Here is a 27,754-nt window from a genome sequence, read left to right on the forward strand (position 1 = left end):
CATTTTTGACCTATGTAAATTTTTTTGCTCACGGAACACCCAAAATTTAACGACTTTATCCACTGGAACCTTGCTGTTTCTCAGGAACTTTTCAGCACTATTTATTTTAGGTTTATATTCATATCAGTGATTATACAGGGTGTCTCACAGAGTGTGGTGTATATTTAAACCTGTAGTTGGTCTGGAAGTGAAGGTCCTTCAAAAAAATTTTCAGTATCCTAATTTTAATCGTGTGGGTATAAGAGGAATTTGAAAATTTTGCCAAAACTGTTTGGGAACCGCTGGAAACGGTCAGCGATCAGCGGTCCTCGATAGTGCATTTCGGTGGTTTGAATGAGGTCATATTTTTTTTCTCTTCAACTTCCAACTGTTTTCGATGGACTTTTATAATTCGGCTACTACATTTTTTAACGCTTTTTACTTTTTCTCACTATTGCCATAAAGAAATGTTTTACGTTCTAAATTCATTATAGATAGTACAGTCTTTTAACAGTAGTAGGTAATAGTAGTTTACGCAACAAGTGCATAAAGTAGCACTTTTCGTACGAATGGAAATGCCATGAGTTAATTCCTTTGGAATACATACTTATATGCATTTTAAGTAGATGATTTGCTGATTATGACTGCTCCCGTTGCTAATTTTATCTTCTTCTCTAACGACTGCTCGGGAAGTTTTATGATTCTTCTGTGCTTCGGCAAAACTTCCCCACCGAGGATGCAAAGAGCTTTCTTCAGGTAGTACACTGAGAAGCGGAATAGCATGTATTAATTGAGATATTCCTTATACGTCAAAAATGTCATTATAGCGGTAAGAATTACATGTTGTGTCGATAAGAAGAGTTTCCCATACGTGCTGTTATGACTGCGTGGCACGCTACGCCCATTAGCGCGTTGTTGACTCGTCGATAAAAAAAACTAGTAGGGCAAAAAAAAAACAGATTCATAGACGTTGCCTTTAAATTAATAACAATCAGCATCTGAGCGGGATTAGTTTGAAGTTTATCTGATGTATTTGTGTGGTATCCCAAAAAAAAAATCTAGATCTTTGCTAATACTGACTTACTATTAGTGGCAAATTGGCTTTTTCAAAATCAAACAATGGGTATATATTTAGATGCCATAAATCAGGTTGATAAATAATCTTAAACTGTAAATTTCATTTTGTAAGAATGTGAGCGATCTGGAGAGGTGTCTCGAGGCGGCGACCTGTTGCAAATGATTTTATGTAGGTTAAGATTATTTAATTAAAAAATATAAATTAAAAGATTGTATCGAACTGCATTGAATTGTACAATTTACTGCGCAGAGATAACATCAAAGTATTATATACTGGTGTAGTAGATTAATTTTGCTAAAAAATATATCTTTTGAATGATTAAAATATTATTCTTAAGACGTCTCTTAACGTTAGGAATACCAAAATAATTTTTTACGATTGTACCAAAATGGGTCAAATTTGACCCGTTTTATAAATAAGCCATTAAAAACATGTTTCAAACATATTTTTTATTTAACAAAAGCCCTTTTATTTATAAGTGCTTTATAAGTAACGAAAAATAATAATTTGACCCAAAACTAAAGATATAAAGAAATCCTTGAAAATGGTTCCGTCAACGTTTTTCGTCCAATCTGAAAAACAAGATCATAAAAAAAGGTTATTTATATTATCATTTTCAGCTTACAATGGCTTCCCGTCGATTCGAAGAATACCACAACCGGGTCAAAAATGACCCATTCAAATAAATGAGTAATATCTATTAAAAATGTAACATTTATCCAATAAATAAAGAATGATTGATTATACAATCACATATCTAAAAGCGCAAAAATTAGAAAAATTGTGTTGGACAATTGTACAAAAAAATGTGACTTCCGGGTTATTTTTGGAAAAATTTTGCCCAAACTCGATCAAACAGGCAACAGCGCTGTATGTCCATTTTGGATTAATACTGACGGTTGTTTGACGTTTATTAGCTAAAGAGACCTGAAAAAATCCCTCTTCTAATTGCCATCAGCTCTGATTTTAAATTTTAGTTTCCAAGAATTATTGACGACAACTTGCCATAACAGGATAATATGTTTTAAGAATATTGTCAACGTACGATGAATTTTAAAATTTATTAAAATCGTAATTAGCCAAGTATGTGGTAATGAATCGTATGCCTTTTTATAGTTTATAAAGACCGTGTAAATATTACGTTTAGTCCTTTTTGCTTCTACTTTTATAATTAAGCCTGCGACTTGGAGTCTGCTAACAGCCCATAGTAATAATGAAGCGGCTCATCAACGTACACGTTAAAGCAGGATAATACGCGCTGCGACTGCTTGAAACAATGAACGCGAAAGCTCACCAATCCAGCCAAAAAAATTGGAGCAACCGGGATAAAACGCTGTCACCTGTGATGAGACAGGTTGGCGAGTCAGCAACCTCTCTGGGATTCATTAAATCCACTTTAGGAGTCGTAAAAGTTTTTTCGATTGCAGCGATCGATTATGCATCCGCACCGAAAATTCCTCCGCTCTTCGACCGATTGACAGAAGATGACGAGGAACACCGAAAGACGTTAGACCATCGATCAAGAAGACGCTGACACGTGGACCATGTCGACAAAAGGTGGTCACCCGCCGGGCGACTCAAGGGAGAAGAGGCCAGAGTTGTTCTTGCTTCTTCGCATAATTATCACTCGCTCGTGGGAAAAAGGGGCTCTAGGGGACCGCCGAACTGAAAAGCGACAGGATTTTTCTGCGATCGTTGATGGACCAATTACAGGACTTAATTAGTGTCAGATGAAATATGTATTAATCAGTTAAGAACCGGTCCGGTGTGGCCATTTATTCGAGCAGAAGCAGAATGCTGCTGACGGCTGGACGAGCTTGGATGCTGCGAGGTCAAAAATTTTCAAATACAAATTCTCAAAAACTACAAAACACAAGTTTTGCGTTTTAATTTGTGCGTCAAGAAACTCAACTATTAATCTCCTGTTATGACAACCCAGAGATGATTTTTAAGATAACAATCGGAGAGACTTAAGTAACATCTGGGTATGTGTGCGTGACAGATTCTTGACGATAAATCGAAATTAAAATTCCGGGAACGTCTGTGATAAATTTTACACTGAATTAACGTTTCCGTTGGGTATTATGTGTTTTCAAACATATAAATATGTAAATAATCGTATGGGAGCTTTTGCAAGCAGATTCAAATCAAAGACAATAAAATTTATTAGATATTTTTTAAGCAAAACTTTGGGAAATATTATCTCTACAATAAATAATATCTACAAGTTTAAATTTTATTGCAACAGTATTCTAGAGAAAATTTAAAATTGATTTTGAAATTAGATAATCCTTGGAATGAGGAGGCTCTAAGCGTGTCAAGTCAGAAAAAGAAGAAAAATCATTTTAGAAAACTCTCTTTAAAACAATATCGCGCGTTCAAATGAAATCCTGGGCTGGGAAGGCGTTGTGCTTTTTTAAAGCATAGATTAATTGACAGCTAACCTAAAATTTAGAGCCAAAAAAATCTTCTCTTTTCTTTCTTTGTAATGTTTTACATTGAAAATAGAATAACTTAACGATTCCTATTCTCGAAGCAAATATCTAAGGGCACCCTTTGCTGAAAACAAACATGTTCAATTATGTCCCGATTAAACATAAACAAATGTCATTCGTGTCAAACGGCGGGAAATTCAAACTTTACACTGTTTTAAACGCTTTAATTTTTCCAACGCCTACTCAGCCCAGGATTTCATTTGAACGCGCGATATAAAAAGCAAAAATGTATCTGTCTTAAAATCAAATTTGTATTTTTCTTCGAATAAAATATTTACAAGTGAAATTCTAAACAATTGAAGAAGGAAGTAGTAGAGTAAAAGAGGACCAAATTATCATAAATAGCCTTCTAGAAGCGAAAAGAAAGATGTAGAGAGGAGAAGAAGCAGAGAAGGACGAGGGAGAAGAGAGAAAGGAAAAGGAAACAGTGAGCGAGGAAATAACAATGCAGGAATGGGACGAGTACTTCATAAAACTTCTAGAAAGAAGAAACGATAAAGGAGAGGCAGAAACAGAAATGAGGAAGAAGCAGAAGCGTCATAGGAAACAGAAATCTAGGAGTGGACAGAAAAACGCCAGGGAAGAGTGTAAGAGGAATTGACTGAGTGTGAAAGCGGGAAAGAGAGCGGCAAGAGTGTAGGATACAGAATACTGTAGAGAAAAAAGAAACACGGAGAAAAAGGAGAGAGAGAAATACTATCAGAGAAGCGGATATGCCAGTGAAGCAGTGGAAAGATTAAGAGCAAAAGGAAGACAAACGAATATAGATCTGAGTGAAAGGGACAAAGATATAGACAAGCAAGAAAGAAGGAAAAGAATCAAAGAATCCAGATGGCGAGATTTAGAATATGGGAACGAAGAGAGGAAGCAAGCGTTGGATGGAAGGGGAGGAAAGAAGGATCAGAATGTGTCTGAGGAGAGAAAGACAATTGAGAGAAAAGAACGGGGAGAAATTCTGAATGAAGAAGGAAGGGAGATAAAATGGATGAAAGAGATATGGAAGAGGAGGAAGCCATTACCGTAAGTACAAAAGTAAACAAAGAATTATTCTAATTATTTTTTTTTCTGGCATCTAGACGTGAATATCTCCACAAATAAACAATTTCTAAACAAAATATAAACTAACTGTATTGTTTATTTAAAAACATTGAATCATCACTATAAATCTGTTCTTGCGTTTGTGGAGGTGTTCCGCGAGGGTCGAGTTTCATCATAAATATTTTGTTCTTGAGACTTATCATCTAATTCTTGTTCGGATTCCGAATCTCTTTTTCAATCGAAACGATAAATTTTAAAAAGCAATAAAACAATCCACACACATGCCACTTTGACATCAGCACGAATTCTTGTTTGTTGTTTTGTTATCTACCTAATTGTAAAAAAAATAGTTCAGATCTCATGATTTATATTGGTTGTTACTAATCTATAATAATTATCAAAATAATTATTATAAAATTAGTCCGACCGGAGAAGAGAAACAACACTTTCTAATGGCGAAACAATATATTTTTTTTATTGAGATAATAGTCGAGTCAATGAAGGTTTTTACTTCTTAATCCTCAACAACAGGTCCGATTTTGATGATTTTTTTTTAAATATTTGTTTTCATATATTATTTGAAATCAGAAACATTTTGGTAATTGTGTAAACAATAATTTTGCTATTTATGGAGAAAATTCAGTTTTTCACGATATTTATTCCAAACAGGGTTATCATAGAATCCTAAAAAAATTTGCATACAATGAGTGTACCACACATTAAATTTACCACAAAAAAATTTCAAATTATTCTTATACAGGGTGTCGAAAAATTAACGTATTCCAAGTCGAGGGTCTTGTAGGAAAAAATCTCAGGAATCTCGAAAAAATAAAATAAAAAATATAGGGGGGGGGTCTTTACAAAGACATATGAGTCTGAAGGTTCAAACTTTTCCTGTTTTCTTCAAATAAAAAATATAAATGGTTGACATTCATTTTGAAATATGGTGAGGATGATTATGTAAAATATTAAAATATAAATGAAAAGACATTTCTTGAAAAAACAGCTTTATCTCGAAAAAATAAAAGTTTTATTTTTCCAATTTTTGTTCAAAAGGGAAGTGACAGCAATTTTTTTTTTAACATTTTTACTTGGATGTCCCCTACTAAGCCCCGAACTCGGAATACGATAATTTTAAGACACTCTGTATGTACAATTTAAAAATAATCCTATTCATAATTAATAAACAAGTAATAGGTAAATGTATACATATAAATCATAAACAATGCACTTCTTCATAATTAATTGTTTATAAAAAATGTTGGAAAATTTTCATATAATTTAAAGTTTTTTATAATGATATAGCGAAAAAAAAAAGACTTAAATACCCATTTCTATTCAGTTTCAATAAATATTGTAAAAAACTGTTGTTTTTTTTCATAAATAACATAATTATTGTTTAAACAATATAAATAGTTATGTGCCCCAACCAAAATGTTTCTGATTTCAAATATGTACATACATAATATATAAAAACGCACATTTGAAAAAAAATATATCAAAATCGGAGCTGTTCTTGAGGATTAAGAAGTTTTAGCAATTTTTGCGCTTCATTGACTCGACTATAACTGCAAATTTCAAAATCGTGATAGTCTCGTCCATTGTCATTAGCAAATAAGGTTAGATCTATAGATTGCTGTAATATAATCGAGCAAAATCCAAAACATGTCATTAGAGATGTAAAATGAAACCTGGTAGTTCAAGTTTCTTCGAATAAAATAGCAGTAGTAAAAGTTTTATCACAATCGCTGATAACAGTTACCGCCACCGTATCATGCCGCAACACATTTACATATTGAGTTAGCGATCTGTGCAATAATTCAATTTGGAAAAAATATATAGAAATTCTTTATGAAATGCGTAGATAGATGTCAATAAATATTTTTTGGAAAGCAATAAATAAGTAAATAAAATGCTATTGCCGTTTTATGAATATTTGTTGAGCGGGACTTCCATATTCATCAAATTTGTGGTCCTTATCTGGACATCTACAAGGAAGAGAAACAAATTTTATGAAAAATCACCAAATATATATTTTTTATTCAGGCATCGACAGGAACAACTACTTAACAGTATGATATTTCATCTGAAACGCGTGAACCTAACCTTAAAATTTTCAAATTTATCTCTGTTCTCTCCGCATACCTCCATTACAAGAAAAAAAAACCGAACACCACCAACAGCAGTCATATATCATTCGCTATCTGTTAAAAATATTCAAATCGCCCGGGGCCAATCAGATAAATCCCAAACAAACAAAAAACGGAATATTGCGAATAATAGTGCACGAATCCCATTTGCACAACGGCGAACGATTTCGAAATCAATAATCACGTCCGTATCCTTGTAAGGACAACTGTGCAAAACTCATTACCAAGATTTTTTTCCCAACCGGACAATGGAGGCGCGATAGGCGAGGAAAAGAACAGGATCGGCTAACGGCGCTTTATCTGGCCGGCGTTGTTTGAATACATTTTTTCGATATGATTTATGGGCAGTTTAGCCGACAAAAAAACGTTTTATTAGAGAATCGGTAACACGCGTTGAATCCTCTATCTGATTGATCGCAATAAATTTGGTTTAGTGCCCATTAACGGCCTAATAAATTCGTTTTTCTTAATCGGTTGATTGGCGGTCGGTGTGATCTGTTAATGAGTGGTGTAAATTCCGACGGAATGTTATCGTCCAGGTGGAGGCGCAGAAAACACTGCGATAACTAAAGGAAATGGAAATAAAAGGAGAATCAAGAATGGAGAATTATAACTGTGCCAAAGTAATAATTACACAGATTTCAGTTGTATTATGGGGCTCATTACACACTAATGTTTTATATTCCACAAGACACTAGTGTGTTATAAGTTATTTATCCAACACCTCCAAAATATCGTTGAAAAATGATGACAATGACATTTTTATTTGACATATTAGTTTGATCCACGATGCGTGAATCAGTTCAAGCTTTGATTCCGATCTTGATATACAGGGTGTTTTAAAAATGAGGCATAATATTTATGTCACGGGAATCTATGTTGAATACCAAACAAAAAATTCTGAATCGAATTTGGTCTTGACGAATATTTTTTAAATTATTATACATAATTACCAAAAATGACATTAATGACAATCCTGATTTTACTCGAAAAATCACTCTAGCTTAGTTGCGATGTTGCAATAGATTCAAAATTTATAGAGCATTGTTAGAAATAAAATTACAAAATAAACCAATAATCACAATGATAAAATTTCTGCTGGACTATTTATTTTACTTGTGGAGTTATGTGTTATTAATGCTATTTAAATTTCTCCATTACAATCGGAGCAAATTTCCAATTTTGACTGTTAGTAAGTCCAGAGGATTAACAGTAAATTGGTATTAGAGTTTTTTGCTTCTATTTTTTTATACAGGGTGTCTTAAAATTATCGTATTCCGAGTTCGGGGCTTAGTAGGGGACATCCTGTTGATCAAGTAAAAATGTTTAAAAAAATATCAAAGTTGCCAATATTTGTTCAAAAGTACCTGATTAATATTCTAGCTATGTTGTACTTCCCTTTTGAACAAAAATTGGAAAAATAAAACTTTTATTTTTTCTAGATAAAGCTGTTTTTTTCAAGAAATGTCTTTATTTATATTTTAATATTTTACATAATCATCCTCACCATATTTCAAAATGAATCTCAACCATTTCTATTTTTTATTTGAAGAAAACATGATGAAAAGTTTGAACTTTCTGACCCATATATCTTTGTAAAGACCCCCCCTATATTTTTTATTTTATTTTTTCGAGATTCCTGAGATTTTTCTCTGCAAGACCCCCGACTTGGAATACGTTAATTTTTCTACACCCTGTAGAATCATGTGATGTAAATATTATGCGCCATTTCTAATACACCCTGTATAATCCTAGACAGGGTATCTTGATAGAAAAATTGTCTTATTATTACCTGTTTGTACCCTAAGGCTAGACGGGATAGAACCCAAAAAGACTAATGCGTATATTTGCATGTTCACTAATGCAAATCCTGTGCTAGTAACTGGTACAAACAAATTAATTCCAATTTTCTGTTTGACCCGAAGCAAAAATGAAATATTTCTTGCAGAGTGCAAAAAAAAGCATTTTATTGCAATCTACCTATTATGCAGTTCACTTGTAACGGTTTTTTTTTCATAATTACGAATTATTTTCAATGCACTTGTGATATTACATCCGATAATTTCAGTGTAGTGTGTAGAAAAATTTGGACCACATTGACAAGAATGCTTATTTTAAAATGTCTGAGTGATGTTATCAGAATTATAAACAATTTATTAGATTGAGCAGGAGCTATATAGCTACTTGCTCCACTTTGGTGGAAGTGGAAGTGAAACTGGTGTTGAACACGTAAAATGTTGAAATAAATGAGGTCTTTGTGCTTCGCCTCAACTTCGTCTCGGTCTTCAATCTCTGGGCTCAGCACAAAAAAACTCACTTCTACTCTTAACGATATAATCTACTATTGTGCTTTTCAATTTCATCCTTTCTTAAGTAAGAATTTTTGCAGCATTTTAAAAACGACGTGTAAGGATTTGAACCTTTCCTTTCTTATACCGAAAAAGGATTTGTCTTGGGATCACGACAAACAAATTCTTCCATGCTTGTCCTTTTGATTAAGCGCACCTGAACACAAATCATATCCGTTGTGGTAATTAATCCGTAAAAATCCCGTCCTGACTGGGCCGACGAGGAATAATGGTGGCCTCGGTGGCCCACGCTTTTCGCGTTTATATGGTGCATTACACGGCACTGAGTTGTGTCCTGGTGAGATCGCAGGTGTTAAATGGAAATTTCTCTGTGAGGCTGCCGAAAAAACCTACTTGGAAATACTAATGGGACGCCTTATTACGGCTACGGCGTGCCAGTTACGTCCTTTTTAGCGCTTCCGTCCACACTATTCGTGTACGGATTCATCGTGGCACCGGAGGCTCATTAGCGAAGAGGTTCGACAACATTTCGGCTCAACAGGAATTCCAGATCCGGCGGTGACACTGGTATTTCTCCTCACCGCAAGGAACTGCTTTTGTGCTATTTTCACTAGCACTTCGCGTACCTAAAACAGGCCGCGAAATCCAATTTCGCGGCCGCTGCTTCAAAACTAGAGACTTTCGATGTCTACCACTGCAAGAATGAAATTTGACATTTTTTGGATAAATAGACTAATGTGACAAACAATAAAACTAGAAAGAATTTGTTTCTTATTATTTTGTCTTAATTCTTCACAATTCGTTGTCTCGCTCTTTTTGACTTGACTTGTAATTTGTTCTCATTTCCAAATTATATAGCCACATCTCCTCCAAAGACAAATCTTCGGTTATTTTTAACTTTGACGGTAACATAATGATAATCTCGCTTAAACGTTTTTTTGTAAAGTCGGATTACCTAATTCTTGATCATCTTTTTTCCAAGTTGTAGATTTTATTTCTGTCCGACACGTCATAAAATGAAAAAAGTGAAATCATCAGTCGCAGTCCGCCCCCGGCGGCGTTTTCGCGGCAAATAAATCACTCAACAGATATCAGAAGGATAAATACCCGACCCGTTGGGACTTCAGTTATTTATCTCTTCGGAGTCCCCAGGTAAAAATGACAAATACCGTCATCTGTAAAGTGCAGCGATCCGCAGCGTTTACAGCACAGCGAGAGGCGTGGTGCTGAAATTAAAATAATAAAGATCTATGACCACCATACATCAGACCATGCCGACCATCGAAATGCCATTCTTCACATTGACTCGATCTCTATTTTAGGCCCGCATTGGTTGCATACAGGGTGTCACGACCCGAGGCTTCTTCTATTCACTAGATCAAATGTAAAAAAACAATATTTAATCATTTCGTTGTATTTTTTTGTAACTACTAAAACGTTGGATGTGGAAGTTTTCTTGCAAGAATTTAGAGGAAGCTTCCAAATGTGTAAAACGCTTTTAATAAGTGTTGCTCTACTTCGAGAAGCGCCGGCCTTACGCAAGGCTGGTTGCATACATGTTAGTTGGTCTTGTGAATTTTGAGGTTAGAAACATTTTGAAAAGATAATGCAGATTAGTTTCAAATGTACAACTCCAAAATAAAATGGTACATTTCTACTGAGAGTGTGCAATTTCTCTCTGGATTTGTAAAATAAAATGTCTAAGTATTTTTTGTTGTTTTCGGCAAAAACATGCCACACAATCACCTGTTTGTCTGGTGGGCGTCCATAAAACAGCGATTACAGAACCAATGAAAACCATCGCCGATCGTCTTTGTGTGCAAAACATAACTTTAAATTAAATTGTTACAATTATTATGCCAAAGCAAACACCCATAAACGTCCACCATTATCGTTTAAATCCGGGGTAGAAGCACCACCACTGCACGAAGTCGTCGTCTTCGTCTAGCCGGTTGGACAATGAAGGGGAAGAAAGACGAAGAAGTGTGGCGTACTAGGTCTCGACGGTGAGGTGCTCAGGTTGCAAGTAATGTAATGGTCATCGAGAATTGTTCCGATACAGCTCTGGTAGATTAAGTGAGAATTGTGGCGGCATTGTTTAAGGGAATAATACTATAAACAACGATAAATGCGGGTTTTCTTCATGTTGCACACCCACAGCTACAGCGGATTAATTCGGCCGGAAAGATGTACGGGGCAAGTGTTGGACAACATTCCTTAGTTGTTGCGCCAGGCGAAAGTTAGGTTAGAACCACGTTGAAGTGACATTTTTGACTAAATTTACATTATGGATATCAATAGCACATAATAAAATCAAAGATTTCTCTATAACGGAGCAATATTTTCTGGCAACTGCCTAATAATGCCATTCTTGCGACGTGGTGTCCAAAAAAAGAAATGCTCAAGTGGCCTTTTGCTTGCTTTTGTTTTCAGCAAAGTATGGCGTGGCTTCATCACTTCATCAGTTGTCAAATATTTTTTGAACCAATAACTACGGAACGAAAGAGTGCAATTTGTAATTTATCATAACAAAATGAAGGTATGATCAAAATGAGGTTATGTATCTATTTAGTCGAGTTTCATTTGTAATTTATCACAACAAAATGAAGGTATGATCAAAATGAGGTTATGTATCTATTTAGTCGAGTTCATATTTCTTTTTCAGTGGAAAATGAAAAGTCCCAGCACCCACCCATTATTTCCATCCATTCATCCAACTTGCTCCTTACACTGTGTCAAAATATCCTTTCCAGTTCACGGTTGCGATTTGAGCGCAATAAATTTAAAAGACAAATTATCCGGAACGTCCAAATCGCCGATAATACCAACTTACCGAACGAAAAAGTACGCAGTTTAGGTGTTAACCATCATTTCAGACCATCCATCACATTAAAAATTATCCACCTATACTTAAATCGGCGCCAATTAAGTTATTTGTAACTCCTGTTCCCGATACTGTAATCCTATCCACGTAATTTTTTTTCCTTCGATACGCGCGGCGAAGAAGCAACAGCATTTCCTGGAATACTCCTCGAGAGTGCAAAGCGCTTACCTGAGTAATAGTTCATGGTTAATGGCTCCTGTCCAACTCAATATAAATCTATAGATTTGGATCAGTAATTACTACAGTAAGCTTAGCACGTTCGTCCGCTTCATTCAGATTAAAGAGTCTGATGCTTCTGCTGGCAACAATTATGGACGCGGTCATTATTTTTTCTAATGTGCCACCAGAGGAAAGTGGGACGAGGCGAAACATGGGAGATGAATTTTTGCCGTGCCGGAGAGCGACCAACAAGTTGCCAAATGCCCGCTAAATTCCAACGAAAATCTTCAAACTTGATTAAAAGAGAAACTTAATTAAAAAACACAAAGGGGATGACTGAAAAGAAGCTTGACAGATGACATTTTTCGGGTTTTAATTAGTTTTTATCTGAAACCCCCTTGCTTTCAGGCAACCAACAAAGCACATCAATTTTCTTTTGGTAGTATAGGTACACCAGAATTACAGGTGGCACAGCACCCTGCGGTCTTAAAAACATTACATTTACAACATTATTATGTGTTGCAGATATTTTCAAATACTTTTTCACAGTTCCGTCAATTTTTTCCGTTCTTGAAATAAAGTTGTATCGTAACAGCACAAAAAACGTGTCTATTAAATAAATTTATACATCTGGTTATTTATAATAACGTTTACGTAGAAATGTAAATTAAATCTTTATGCTAAGCCGAGCATAACTTCGAACCTTTGCAAACAACAAATTGGCAACTTTTTTATTCTAATAATGCATTCGATCAAAATGGAAACTGTAGTTTCGAGAAAAGGGGAATTATTTCACCTTGTTGCAAAACACCATTATGTTATGTAACAACCAGACCTACTCGACCCGCAATTGCGATATTATATTCAATGATTCCTCTTATTCTTGGGCGATCAGTTTGGGGGGTCATTGACAGTGCACAAAGGAGCATATTAATTTGCGAAAATAAAACTAAAAACAACAATTTTCTGGTAGGTAATTAATTGGCCAGACTTCGGTGAAGAAAACTGTTTATTGCCACGATCTATCATAGTTTGGGACCTACACCTAAAAAATGTTCACATTCAGAAAGTCTCACTGCTTGTGACACGCTTTAATGTCAATAAAACATTAATATTAATAATGTGGCAAATACATTTTAATTTATTTCCGTTTAATCAAGTGATGGATGAGTTCCTGTCCATTACGAATTGGTGGTTTTTCTCCAAGTCTTCTGTTTTAAATATTTCCATGAATAAAAATTGTACGGAAAGAGACCCCTGGGGCGCACCAGCACTCCGTTGAGAACTCGTCCAAATTGAGACAAAATTGTACACGTTAGTTGGTCATACTTGTTCTGTGATAAATTTGTCAGATTAAATAAATTCCTGCGATTTTAGCCAGTCGGGACAAAGATGACTTTTCTTGACGTGCGCCATTCATAACGTCGCAGGAAGCACATGATGCAAAACATTTAGTTTATTGCTGAGATTATAATCGACAATTTCTCATTTGCATTTGTAATGAGCTAAATTAACACAATAAAACATTTGCTTGGCTCGACTTAATCCCATCAAACCGGTGATAGTTGGGAAATATGAAAATTAGATTTATGTTACAATTTTATTATGATTGGAAGGATTTCAGGGGGAATTAGCATAACATGCATATTAACTAAAATGTAACGGTAGGTAAATGCGTAGGTTGCGACGGTGGGTCTGTGGTGATTCTGAGTATTTGCTGATTTATGGAAAAATCAAGACGAGAGGGGACCCAGCACCTGTGCGATTTGTCGCCGAGATTTATGTTTCAGAAAGTGATACACCGGAAATGTGATATTTAACAGAAACTTCAAATGATGTTGTATTAAACTAAATGTAATTTGAAATGTCATTCATTGGAGGAATTGGTAGAATTTCTGGTCCTGTTGAATTATGTTGACAAAATGAAAATATTTCTAAATTCAAATTGGGGATTTTTATCACCAAAGTTGGCAACATAATTATTTTATAAACATGATTCGAAAACAACGTTAATTTATTTGACGGTAAAATAAAAATGCTCTAGTAAAATGTTTCGAAAAGATAAAAAGGTTCGCACCCGTAATAGACAAATTGATGAAAAAGTAGGAAATCTTTTTTCAGCGAGTGCAAAATCTTGAGTTGTAAAAACGGAAATTATGTACTGCAAGTTTGAAATGTTAAAAGCTCAAATTGTGTACAGTGTGGAACAAAATAATGATTTTTATCTAGTTACCTTTGCATTAGCCTTGTAAAAATATGAAGTGTCGGAGTGCCGCTGTACAAAAAGAAAAGCAGAATCCTAACCTCAAAATGTACAACAAAATTCCATGATATGAATACAAAGTAGAGATTCAAATTGAAAAGGTAGCTGTAACAACAGCCAACAACAACAGAAAGTGTTGAAAGTGACCACCATTTTGCTGCATACATAAAACTACACAACGTTTCATGTTATTAAAAATGTGCTGTAATATATCCGGTATATTTCAATGTGAACCGTGCCATCAGTTGTTGTAAATTGTTGATCCTTTCTTTGAAGATCTCAGTTTTAAGAAAGCCAAATATGAAGAAGTCTAACGGGGTGAGGTCTGGTGATGAAAAGATAGCAGCGATGCTTGCAAAAAAACGGGAAACGGATATGACCCTAATGTAAATTTGGTTTAATCCATTTATCAGTTAAATGTCTACTTGACAATACCTATCAAATCATTTTAAAAAATGTCACTGAATTTTGAACAAAATTCTAACCTATTTCTCGTAAGAAGGTTTCACACCATGAAAAAAATATAAAAATGTGTCAATTTCTGGCAGTTCTGACTTTCCGTAAGTCATTATTTTTGATCAGTTAAATATTTTAGAAGAACCATAGACAAAGAAAAACTATATCCCTCTACAGATTAACCATAGAAAATTCCTGTGCAAACCTCACTCTATCAAGGACTGTCAGTTGCATTTGTTTAATATAATATGACACAAAATAACACATCTTCTGAATTTTCTCCATCTCTACCTACTTATTGGTAGGAAGTATTTTTTTTTTTTTACTTTTTCAGTGAATTTCTTCAAAAAAATTATGGAATGTAGCTGGCTCTTCTCTCTGTAATAGATCTCATTCATCTTCAGTTTTAATAAGTGGGCATGGTATTTCCAGTCTTTCGTTATTGATAAATTGCTTAGATAGTTCTTTATTCACCGGTTTGCTAGCATCATGTACTTTTTTCAATTTGATGCTCACTGTACATTATTTATCGTTGCTCTGTTACACGAAACAAATTAAACAATTTTGTTCTTGTTTCTTGTCGCTTTATGAACTTATTAGTTGACTTAACTAATTTTTCTTATTTCCTTTAGAAAAACCAGTGGAACCAGTGCTTACGCACGCAGCAATATAATATTAAAAAATTAGGAGTATTTTATTATTATCATCTGAGTATCTGACATCTCTTCTCTTTTTCTTTCCCGCGACAAACGTCTTTGTCGTTTTCTATTTGCTGCTCTTTGTCGCTCAAGTTCGACTAAATTATCCATTATTGTAATATTATTCTTATGAAATTAATGACAGGTTTTACTGTCAAAAAGGGCAACACTGTTTCGTGGGTGCCGCCATGTTGTGACACGAAACGGACATCTACGGTGCGATCAATTAAAAAATAAATGGAGTCGGCGTGTTACCTATGCTATGTTATAGCATAGGCTCTAAAGCAAACTCGATTTATTTTTTAAATGATCGCTCGGTATTTGCATTATGCTATTAAAGATTTAAACCCAAAAACTATTGTTATTTGATTTCTTTGCTTTTTAATTTTTTCGTCGTTGTTTCAAAAATTATCTACCCTGACGCAAAAAAGAGGAAAATGAAACATAATAAGGTAAAACATGACGCGCAACTCCCAGCACTCACTTAATAGAAGTGCTCATTAAATTAAGCAAAAAGCAAACATTCATCAAGCTAACTGATAATTTCCCTTTAAAAATATTCCTTTTTCAAAGTAGCGAATGAGTTTAACGAGCGTTTAATGCAGTTCTCTGGTAATTCGTCCGGATTTCTCGCAAACATTTATTCTCCATTATCTGCAGAAGCTAATGTGTGAAGTTGCGATCAAAAGAAATGAAGCAACACCATTCGCGGCGTGCACCCTATTAAATTCGTTCTGCGAACCATGAACGAATTCATTTCTTGTTTCTATACAAGATGTTGACATTAATTTTATGCGCCGCGGTCTATGATAGTCCTCGATCTGCCTTTATTTTATATTCAGATAATCGTTTGTATGAAAATTACCAAGTGTGATGCATGTGCAGAAGCCGCTTTCTATAGCACGGTCGCGTTAACTTACTTTATCACTGTTCTCACTTTGTTTCCGCCATCACAACAACAAACGCCACCGATTCATAAACGTTATTTATTACAGGAAGCTGATAAATATTCATTTAATCCATTAAAAAAATTGTTTTTACGTTGATTAATATTCCAGTGGTAAAAAATGACGGTTGTCTAGGCGGAAAAAATTAAGAAAGATAAATAGGTTGGTTGTTTGACTGGGGCCATGGAAATCGGATACAAATTGTTATAAATGAGCTCTGGCACAGCTACCATTTGTAGTTTCCGTGAAATCGTGACATTCTCTACTGCTACATTGGCAATTTATTATGTGCGTCTGTTTAACTGGTTGCCTAACCATATAACTTTATACAGGATTATTCCACAGACTAAAGAAAGGTGGACTGCTAATCTCATACAGTCAAAATGACCCCCACAAGGGTCCGCCATGATAGGCCCAACCTTCGTGTGATCGTGTGGCTAACATCCGTGTGAACACGTCACAGATAATGGTTTCTTGCCAACTTACCAAACGTCGAGGCAAAAATTCACTAGAATTAGGCCTATCATGGCGGACACATGCGGGGGTCATTTTATAGCCACGGCGTTTATAGTATTAGCAGTCCATTTTTATTACAAAGTTCTGCTGTTACAGCAATTATTTGTAAATTAAAAAAAAAGACAACAAAAATCAAAATGCTCAGCCATTACATATTTTATTCCAGACACATTAATACAAAGATTCCGAAGGTTGATTGGAGCGTGGTTTCTTGAGCTTGTCAAGATTCTTCAAAAACACATCGTGCAACGCACAATACTGATTCCTAATCTCAGACATCACCAAACAAAACGAAAGATACTCCTTCTCGTCCAGCTCCTTCACCGCCCTCAAAAAATCCTCCACGTCCGGATACTTGATTATGTTCTTCATCACCTTCGCCCTGGTACTGAAATACTTCGATATCCTGTCGTAAAAGAGCGCCGCCGAATTTTCCACAGCTTGGACCAACGCCAGAGTCTCCTCCTGAATCTCCACCCCGAAATTATTCCCGTCCTCCATCTTCGGGATCATGTAAGAAATCCACATCTTCATTATCTTCGCGTCTTCGACAAGCTTGATCATGTGGGGCTTGACGGTCTCGATCAAGTCGATCAGACACTTGTTTGTTTTGAGCAACCTGGACGGTGTCTTCGTCTGTGAAGAACTGTTGTCATATTTGAGCTTTTTTATGGGAGGAAGGGTGGCATCCCCGTTGTCCGTGGGTTCAGGCTCGGGTGGAGGGCTGAAATTTTCGTGCATGTCGCTGAAATCGCGTTTCTTGAATTTGGGCGTGACTATCAGAGCGTTCAGTTTTAGGATCGTGGAGGGGAAACCTGTCAGGAGGAGCTCTTCGGCTTCTTTCTTGAAGCGCTCTTTGTACTGGAGGACCTTCTTGGCGTGCAGGTGGGCCATGGTTTTGTGCGCAATTTCACAAAGATTAAATTTTGATTACGGAAAGATTCATTACAAATTGACAATTCTTGACAATTTCACTGGCTCATTATTTGACATAAACATGTCTGCCAAAATGCATCACAATATTTTGGATTATTAAGTTGTTTATAATTCTTTTTCACCCCCTTGGGTGAGAATGATATACGAGTACCTACTCAGCTACTTTCAGGGAATGATATACCAGGTGACATTTAATAATTGAAATTATTTTTGTTCGGTTGGCAACACATTTACAATTTTATGTTGGTAGACTTGACTGTCAGATTGAAATATGACAGCTCAATATTTAATTGTAGAATCAACAAACAAGGCGCACAGTTGGATCTAAAAAAAAGCGGGACATGAATCTTCCTAATGTAAATTTGGTTTTATCCCGTTGTCAATTAATTGTCTTATTGTCTAATTGACAATACCTATCAAATAATTTTTTTAATGTCATTGAATTTTGACCATAATTCTAATTTATCTCTCGTTTCACTCTATTAAAAAACCAAAAAAATTGTGTCAATTTTTTTTGACGTGTCCCGTTTTTTATAAATTCAACTGTACCACTTATTCGGGAGTGCCAACCCACTAAATTTGTCTCAGTCACCCGGTACTTTCCTAGCTTGTCATGGCAAGGCATTAATGATTAATGACGACTGTGTGTTACTTAGAACTAGATCTAAACAAAAGTACATAGATAGTAAAGACAAATACCACTACAAAAAGGAATGTGAAACTGGAATAAAAACAGTGTAGAATAGATTCTAATTGTGCTACTCTTCCATAGGTGGCGGTCCAAACCTTTCTGGTTTCGTGCCTCGAAAGGCGCAAAAGTGGTCATTTTAGTTTATAGTCGACTCAAGTTGCAAAAAACCACTTGTCATTTGCAACAGCATTTTTTCAATATTTTTGAACCAAATAAAGGCACAAAGGGACCTGAAAATCATAGTTTGGATTGAATATTTTCCATATAAGTATAGTTTTAAAGTAATTTCAAACGACTAATGCCATAAAATTGCTGTTGCAAATCCAAATTGGTTTTTTGCAACTTGAGTCAACTTTAAACTACTTCCAATGTGCACAAACCACAAAATAATAATAACAATGATCCAATGAAAAATCGTTTCTGTTCTTTTTATACCACCAAAAATTTCTTCTTTCAAGAATTTTCCTTTCTACAGCTGACTTGATTATCCTATTTAGTCCTTCCCACCTCCCTTGCAGTGGTTCCTGTTGTGACCTTCCTTCAACTAAGCCTTGTATTTTTTGTTTCTCTCTTATCTTGGTGTCTTCTAAACTTTATACATTTATGTTTTTCTTTTTTCCTTGTTTTTTGTCGTCTTAACATCTGGTGAAATCTCTGTTCCCCTAAATGATATTTCACAATCTCCACGTAACAGTTTTGTTCACTAGACTCTCTAGATGTATGTAGTTCTGCGTGATTAGTACTTTCAAAAAATATTTAACATTACTTTGACATTCCGGAATAGTTTGTCGTCGTGTGTATGAAATAACCAAGAAAATTTTCTGTTTTTCTACAGGGTGTTATTGAAAGTTGTACAGATATTTTAACCACGAGCTACTGGCTTTATGTAGAACTAGGAAAAAATATCTAAAAAATTCTATGTCAAAAAATAAAATGACATTAATTTTTAAGCTACAATTTTTTTTAATTGCTTTTAATCTTCTACGTTGTCAAACAACCTCTCAGGTAAAATTTCGGCACATTTTAAAAATACACCCTGTATATCATATTTTATAAAACGTACACCAATACGGTTTCTTTGTTTTAAAGCATATTTCCTATTGGTTACTTCGCATTGACGTACATTTTATAAAACATGATATACAGGGTGTATTTTTAAAATGTGCCGAAATTTTATCTGCGAGGTTGTAGGACAACGTAGAAAACTAAAAGCAATTAAAAAAAATTGTAGGTCAAAAAATAAATGTCATTTTATTTTTTGACATAGAATTTTTTAAATATTTTTTTCGAGTTCTACATGAAGCCAGTAGCTCGTGGTTAAAATATCTGTACAACTTTCAATAACACCCTGTATATCCGTTGTATTTGTTGTTGACAAAACAGGAAAAAAGTTGTTCTAGCGGGTTGTATGGCGGCTGAAAAAGCGCCATTCATTAGCATCTGTTTGACTCTGTCCAAATACCGTCAAAATCAGGGACAAACAAGAAAAACCCTCGAGAAATCCGTTGTAAAAACAAATCGATTTTCCGAGGGTCCACCCCCGTCCCGTAGGCAGTTTTGCAGTGGGACTTCTCCCGTTAACGCCGACACTAATAGCCGTTAATCTGTTGCGTCAATGATCACGTCGTTTCAGCAGTTTTCAGGCGCGCTACACTTGTTGCGCGCCGTCTGAAATCTACGTAAGCCCCATGCAGGCGCTGCCGCCTATTGATTTTCCAGTGGGTGTCGCTTATTTTATAATGATTTCGGTGTCAATGGTAGTCTGACATTTATTTTTTCACCGCTCCTCTCACTATCGCCATAGATCGACGAGTTTTCAGGACGGCGACGGTTTCCGATCGGTCCAGTGGCGCACCAGCTTTTTTCAGGGGTCGAGGGACGACGACGCCGACGCTCTGGCCCAGCTAACGCCAACGCACCGTCCGGGGCTCAGTCGGGACTTAAGTTGGCACTTTTTGCAGGTTTGCCGCCACGACGAGGATTAAATTTAATTAAACTGGGGCGAAGTGGCGGGACGGGTCTGCGGGCGGGGATGATTTGTGGGGAAATTCGAGCCGGCGGGCTGGAGTGTCGAATGCTAATAAGGGCTCCACGAGAACATTTTATTTGCTCGAGCTTTTTTCGGAGATCTTTTGCGGTTTCTTCTTTATTTGTGGGCTCCGGTGGGGCTTCTGGTTCCTACCCCCCATTGTTTCCAGTATTTTTAGCGCATCCTTGACGATCCGTCAATTCGCGACGAGGTCTCCCTTTTACAAAGTAAACAATTTTATGCAACGTCAAAATATCGTCAAGGGTAGAAAATGTCTTTAATTTCCTACCGCCGGTGAAGTTTAATCACCCGAGGGCGGAAATGACATCTTACTCCAAAGGCATATATACAGAGTGTCCCAGAACTGTCGCGTGATATGTATTTCAATACCATATTCCAGACTGAAGATTAAATCTAAATAAAAGCGTCCATGGTTACCAGAAATCTACGAGTTATTAAAAAAACATTTTTTTTCAAAATCAAAAAAATTAATGTTTTAATGTTTGCTCCCTAGGGACAAAATATCATATTTTCGACCTAAAAGCGAGGACGGAGATGTTTATTTTCTATTAAGGTATAGAAGAAATATTTTTCCATAAAAATACTTATAAAATTGGTCTTAAAACAGAGCCTTGCGGAACACCTTTGTAAATACGTACAAATATATTATAAATACTTTTTTATGTAAAAAGATTTTGTTTTTTATTTACTTCTTTATATTTGTGTTGTTTTTGATTGCTTTATAATACAAAGAAATTAGCAGTTGTTTGGTCAAATGCTTGTCAACATGCCACGGCAGTCAAGATAATTAACTACAAATTAATTTCAACGTAAATGTTGTAATCAATTTCTATCCTTTACATTGTTTCACTTGTAATATAATCGTAGTCAATGGAAACAATCTCGCTGCTAATTACATTTTGCTGTTTGTAATTAAATTTATTTAATTATTAATTACTACAACGAACACAACTGAATGACGCTTGTTAATTAGAAGCTATGATAACATTTGAAATTTAATTCGCGCTAAACAAATATATAACCACTTCGAGGAAATTGCTATCTGCAACTTTGTGATAACTTTTAAAGAATATTATTCTTCTCTTACATTTATTTGTCGCAGTAGAAAATTAAAAGACACATTGAGTATCTCTTTCTTGGAGTTTTCACAAAACTTTTTTTTAACGTTGAAAACACACGAAAATTATTTTTTTACAAGTGGGAAATTACACGCACGAGCGCAGCGAGCCTAAAAGCAAGTCTTCCAAACTATAAAATAAAGTATTTTTTCCATGATCGTTAGATTTTAGTGGTTTTTGCTCACTGAAAATAGTTAGGAAAGATGGCAATTGAATCACTAGTGAGGAAATGATATTTTCTCACTAGTGAGCAAAGTGAATGTCCTGAGAGTTTGTGGATAGATGGCGCCAAATATATTGTAATGAAAGTTTTTTTAATCTGTTTTTAAAATACTTTCTGAGCTACTACTCTAAAGCTTGTCTTATTTTTGACTTATTTAAATTTGTAACCTGTTATTTAGATTTCAATTGACGAAAAAACGTGAAATTGCTTGGGATAAACTTCTGGGAAAATTCATGCTAAATGCATTGTGTGTTGGTATCACTGATTAAACTAAAATCAGTAAATCAAAAAAACAGATTCAACACGGTTGAGCAAATGTGCATTTAATCTTGTACGGTTGGGGTCCTCGCCTTCGGCTCAGACTCCCAACTTCCGTACTCGTGATTAAATGCACTACTTTGCTCACTTGTATTGAAAATAGCTATTATTTGAAACCATGACTAATATTGCTTAATAATTTTAATAACAGTGCAAAAATGAAATGAAAAATGGAAATGTCATAGAAAGCTGTAAAAGCTGGTTTCAGCTGACGCCGAACTGTATTTAAAAAGTCACGTCATACTGACTTAGGTTTAATATAAGAAAAGAAAATGAGAATATCTTTTGACATTAAACATATCTCCAATTTAATATGCTACAATTAAAAAAACACGACGCAAAAGGAGACGTAAAATATCTTTTGCCGAACAAAGGAAAAATCTCTTTTAACTAATGTGTATTCTGTCGTTCTGAAAGGCAAAAGACGAGACATAATTAAACCAATTTGTAAACATGAAAAACATTGAATAAGTTGGAAACCCACACAGAGAAGAGTATCGGTGGAACTGATTGAATTATGTTGAACGAACGGAAGACAATGTGCATTTAAAAACACTGTTCTTACGCACATCATAAAGTTAAGAAAAGAAAATTCCACAAATACCGCAAAATGACTCGATGTTACTAATCTGTTACTAATTTTTCTAGCGCTTCATCTCAATCGTGGTATTTGTGGGAATCCCGATTATCCTGTTGTCCCAAATAACCACTTTCCGAAAACCACCATCGGAATAACCAATTACATACAATTTTTGAGAGCTTTTCCCAATAGCCAAAAAACAAAGTAATTCACCAAATCGTTGAGCATATCGTAATGCTGTTTATTTTAGGCAGAATATAGCCTAAGGGAGTCCGTTTCGGCTCAGGGACGCGAGGGTCGCGGGTTCGATTCCGACCCAGGGCGAAATTTAAAATAATTAAAAAAAAAAAGGCTATATTCTGTCTCGTGATTCGGAAGTCACGTTAAGCCATTGGTCCCGGTCTATTGAGTTGGTCACCATGCCCCTCATAGATTTGTAAACCAGTCCTAGACTGTGTAACAAATTTTTATTAATTTTTATCATTTAAAAATTTTTACGACTGGTCTTGCGTTAATAATACGTCAACGTAATCAACGTATAGACATGTATAGTCTATCTACTGTGTGATCGAAAATAAAAAAAATCTCATTGTTTCATTGGACTAGCTAAGGAAATTCTTTTCTTTTTCTTTATGACAATCAAGATTTCAACATTCTCAAAATCACTAACCTAACTTTTAAGACTGACATTAAATAATTGAAATCTTAACGAATTGCCAACTGAAATTTTTGGTCAGCGCCTACTCTAATTTTTTTTTCGATTTCACGGTACGTATAATCTGTTTCAAAAACAACACTGCATTCTACCTCGAAAATACAACCGACAACGTCGCCAAATTTTGTTTTTAGTGTATCTGAAAGTGTCAGAAAAAAGTGTGGTTATGAAAAAAAAACTATAGACAGTCGTTTTCATCGTAGTTCATCGTATTTTTTATTCTCATTTTATTATTTCACTCAAAAGGTATGATATGGTAGTTACGACCTTTTTGTACATAATAATTATTTTGTGTTATGTAAATAAACTTAACAATTCAATGTCAACTTTTGACAGGAGTTTGGGCTAACCCAAAAAAATGAAGCTTATTCTAGGGATTTTTTTTTCTGCCAACATAATTCAACAGGTGCTGGATTTTTGATTTTAAAACCGATTATAGTATTAGCACATTAATAATTATCATTTTGAAATTTTATCAGCTGTGTAAATCCATTCAGAGAAATGACCTCACCGAAGATCAATGAGCACTTTTAAAATTTATATAGCTATATTAAGTTAAGCAGTGTCGGATGGGGTCAGTGTTTGGATGGGTGGCCGCAGGGGAACTACAATATGTACTTCACAGCTCTGTTACTTGATTGTCTCCGATCCGAGCAAAATTTGACGTGGATATGGGGTACAATTGGATTACGAGTACTTGGTAAAGATATCCATAATGGTAAATCCGGCCTTGATGTCGTGCCCGCTTTTTTATTTACAAAAATATAAAATCCGGTTCATACTCGGGTAAATCCGGTCTCAAAAATAATAATATATTATTGTTGATTACGAATCACAAATTTATTACCACACATCTATCTACCACATAAACATCCTTGGTAGAGAACATATACAACTTCCTATATACGTATTTTGTCGGAAAGTAAATTTATATCACGATTCTGACCACACTCTCTATTATACGAAAGAAAAAGAATGGGCCTAGTGCGGTTTCCTGTGGCACACCGTGCTCCATCAAGTAAATGATTGTACTTGTTAATAGGACTGAACGAGGCGAACTCACTACGCGACGATATACTCTGCGCAGATTTATTATTGCTACTGCGGAGCTTCTTGACGTCGTGTCGGGATTCAACAAAGTGCAGAACACAATCGGGAATCTTTTTGTAGCTTTATTTGAAGACATTCTATCCATTAGTTGCTGAGTTAAGTGGATTTAAACGAGAACCAGACAGACAGACAATATTGTAAAAACTGCTAAAATGTTTTCTGTGTGGCCTAAGTAACACAAAAGGTTCGAAATTTTGTTTACATAAAGAAACAACAGACAGACACCCCAATTTTATTATGGACAGATACTATTTTATTTGGCTTTTATTTAATCAGTCAATTCATTTTTAAACAATTTTTTTTGCTGAAGTCAAAGAACTCTACCACCGTTGACGATTTTCACCAAACCAATTATCACCAATTTTAATGGTAAAGATTCCCAGGAATATTTTTTTAATCCCGATTGCAGTTGTAATTAAATTGTTTCCTGCAAAGTTTTGCACTAATCACAATGGAAACATTAATGGTGTTTTTCATTGTTCAGGGAATGTTATAAAATCTCCATCGTTAAGCAAATTTGATGTTTCTCTTTAGTTTCTTGAAAGTTTTCAGATGTTGCTTCATCACATAAATTAAGATCATTTAGCTGTTCCTGATAAAGGACTGAAATTAAAAACTTGTTGAATTCTTCTTTGACGAAACAATCACATCATCGAATCAATGATATCTCGAAAAAAATTTAAACCATCCTAAAAAGTGCATGGCAACTATATTTTTTACATGTATATTTGTTCATAATCCTTTGCAACACTTAAAACCACGAGTATTAATACAGGAAAAAAAATGAGTTCATGTCGATTTTCTTTTTGTGACCCGCTTTAGATAAAATAGTATACAGGGTGTTATTGAAATTGTACAGATATTTTAACCACGAGCTACTGGCTTCATGTAGAACTCGGAAAAGACATTTAAAAAATTCTATGTAAAAAAATAAAATGACATTTATTTTTTGAGCTACAATTTTTTTAAATTGCTTTTAGTTTTCTACGTTGTCCTACAACCTCGTAGGTAAAATTTCGGCACATTTTAAAAATACACCCTGTATATCACGTTTTATAAAATGTACGCCAATGCGAAGTAACCTATAGGAAATATGCTTTAAAACAAGGAAACCGCTTTGGTGTACGTTTTATAAAATATGATATACAGGGTGTATTTTTAAAATGTGCCGAAATTTTACCTGCGAAGTTGTTTGACAACGTAGAAGACGAAAAGCAATTAAAAAAAATTGTAGCTCAAAAAATAAATGTCATTTTATTTTTTGACATAGAATTTTTTAGAAATTTTTTCCGAGTTCTACATGAAGCCAGTAGTTTGTGGTTAAAATATCTGTACAACTTTCAACAACAGGTCTTTTTGTGCTTCGCCCATTTGCCGTTTCGGTCTTCAATTTCTGGGCTTGGCACAAAAAGACTCGCTTCTACTCTTTATGATATAATATGCTACATATTTTCTTTCTTTGAAATCAAGTTCAAAGAGCTTTAGACGTTTTTCGAGAGTTTTTTAACAGTAAATTGTCTCTACAAGTTTGGATAGTACTTACACAGGATTTGCAAGAGTTGATGTTTGACGATTGGGAAATTGTCATCATAATTCAATTATAATAATAATAACATATAATGATGAATGAATGCGGCCTGAAGGCCGTGCCAGCTCGCGTAGTACTAATAATAACAATTATGAGAACGATAGTGACGCGGCGGCGGAGCAAAACAAACCGCCCCGGTTCATCCCGTCGTCAAACATCCCCTCGTGAACTGTTGACATGCCGCCCCCGCATTCGCCCCCGGGCCAACCCGAAAATCCCTCACCTCGTCCCAAATATCAATACCCCGGTCACATTTTCGGCGAATGTTGACACGGCCCTCCTCGTACCGGCGTCCCGACGTGGGCGCTAAAGCTCCCGTACCACGTGCACGTCGTGACGTCCGCTTCCAACGTGGGAGGACGCTTGCGCGCCGCGGTCCTCCTCCTGCGATCCGCGACTTATCACTCAGTGGTTTGACGACGGTGTTGATGTGTGTGCGTGCGGACTGACATTTCGATTCACATCCACACACGTGCGATAACGTAAGTCTTCAGATGTTCTTGCAGGGGCGGCGGTGTCGGGGCGGTCCGTCGACCCGCCGGCGGCGTCTCGGGACCGCCGACGTGGCAGGCGCCCCGTGGGGCTCCTCTGGCGGCGGCGAGCCTCTTCGGTTTGGGGTTTGCGGAGTGAGGTTGGTCGAAACGTGGCAAGGATGTGGCCCCGGTCTTGGGCACCGACACGAGGATATACAGGGTGATTGGCCGCAGAAAGCGAGTGAATGGCGAAAGGGGCCTGGGCCAGGGCAAAATGCACAAAAACACTTGTAAATATGTTATTAAATGACTTAATTGTCAATTGTTTAACAAACTATTACCATTATTATTATTATTATTATTATATTCTTAACATTCTTTAACAAAAAAGAAATCGGTATAAGACCTCGCCAATTTATGATAATTAAATTAAAATAGCTTTCATTTTTTTGACAGTTGTGTATACAACACTATACAGTAAGCTGGAAGACATTATTTTTGTTGTACATATTTTGAAAACGGGCGCAGCAGAGTAATATTTTTCGAAAATACGGAGAAAATGTATTGTTGTAATTCTAGAGGTTAACCAATACTGGTGTAATAATTATCAACGTGGTTAATAACCACATAGTAAAAATAAACTAAGAGTTCGATTAACTGGGAAAGCAATATTGCCAACCGCAAAATTGATATCTTAAAAGTATTTGGGTCAAATGTAACTGTTTTATAAGGAAAATAAAGAATACGTCGAAAAGAAATATTTTGGGTTGTGAAACGCGAATTTTATTTAAATGTCAAACTGTTAAAAGCTTGTGTTTTTGTAATGTTTTGAAAAATTAAAAGTGCTTTAGATTTAATTTTCTTCTCAAAGTTGGCATTGAAGAGTCGATTGTGAACGCACCACGGATTACGGATCACCGATCAGTTGTTTCAATCTAACCTCACTTTTTATTTGTGTTTTTAAAGTCTGTCTCAATTCT

General features: G+C 35.5%; 1 protein-coding gene and 1 pseudogene across 5 annotated transcripts in view; one reads left to right on the forward strand and one right to left on the reverse strand.

The window, feature by feature from the left end:
* Window positions 1-17,110: 17,110 nt before the first annotated feature.
* LOC138139258 (proteasome activator complex subunit 3 pseudogene) lies at window positions 17,111-18,087 on the reverse strand (annotated as a pseudogene).
* An 8,577-nt stretch (window positions 18,088-26,664) lies between these two features.
* dimm (dimmed) overlaps window positions 26,665-27,754 on the forward strand; it is a 54,397-nt gene continuing 53,307 nt past the window's right edge. For 2 of the 5 annotated variants that reach the window (XM_069057214.1, XM_069057216.1), the window contains exon 1: window positions 26,665-26,783. The gene's annotated coding sequence lies outside the window, so the exon portion shown is untranslated. Of the gene's footprint in view, window positions 26,784-26,879; window positions 27,065-27,754 lie in introns of those variants that run through there. The other 3 variants (XM_069057222.1, XM_069057215.1, XM_069057218.1) reach the window with 3 other exon arrangements.

Source organism: Tenebrio molitor, chromosome 9, assembly GCF_963966145.1.
Source record: "Tenebrio molitor chromosome 9, icTenMoli1.1, whole genome shotgun sequence".
NCBI classification, from domain to species: domain Eukaryota; kingdom Metazoa; phylum Arthropoda; class Insecta; order Coleoptera; family Tenebrionidae; genus Tenebrio; species Tenebrio molitor.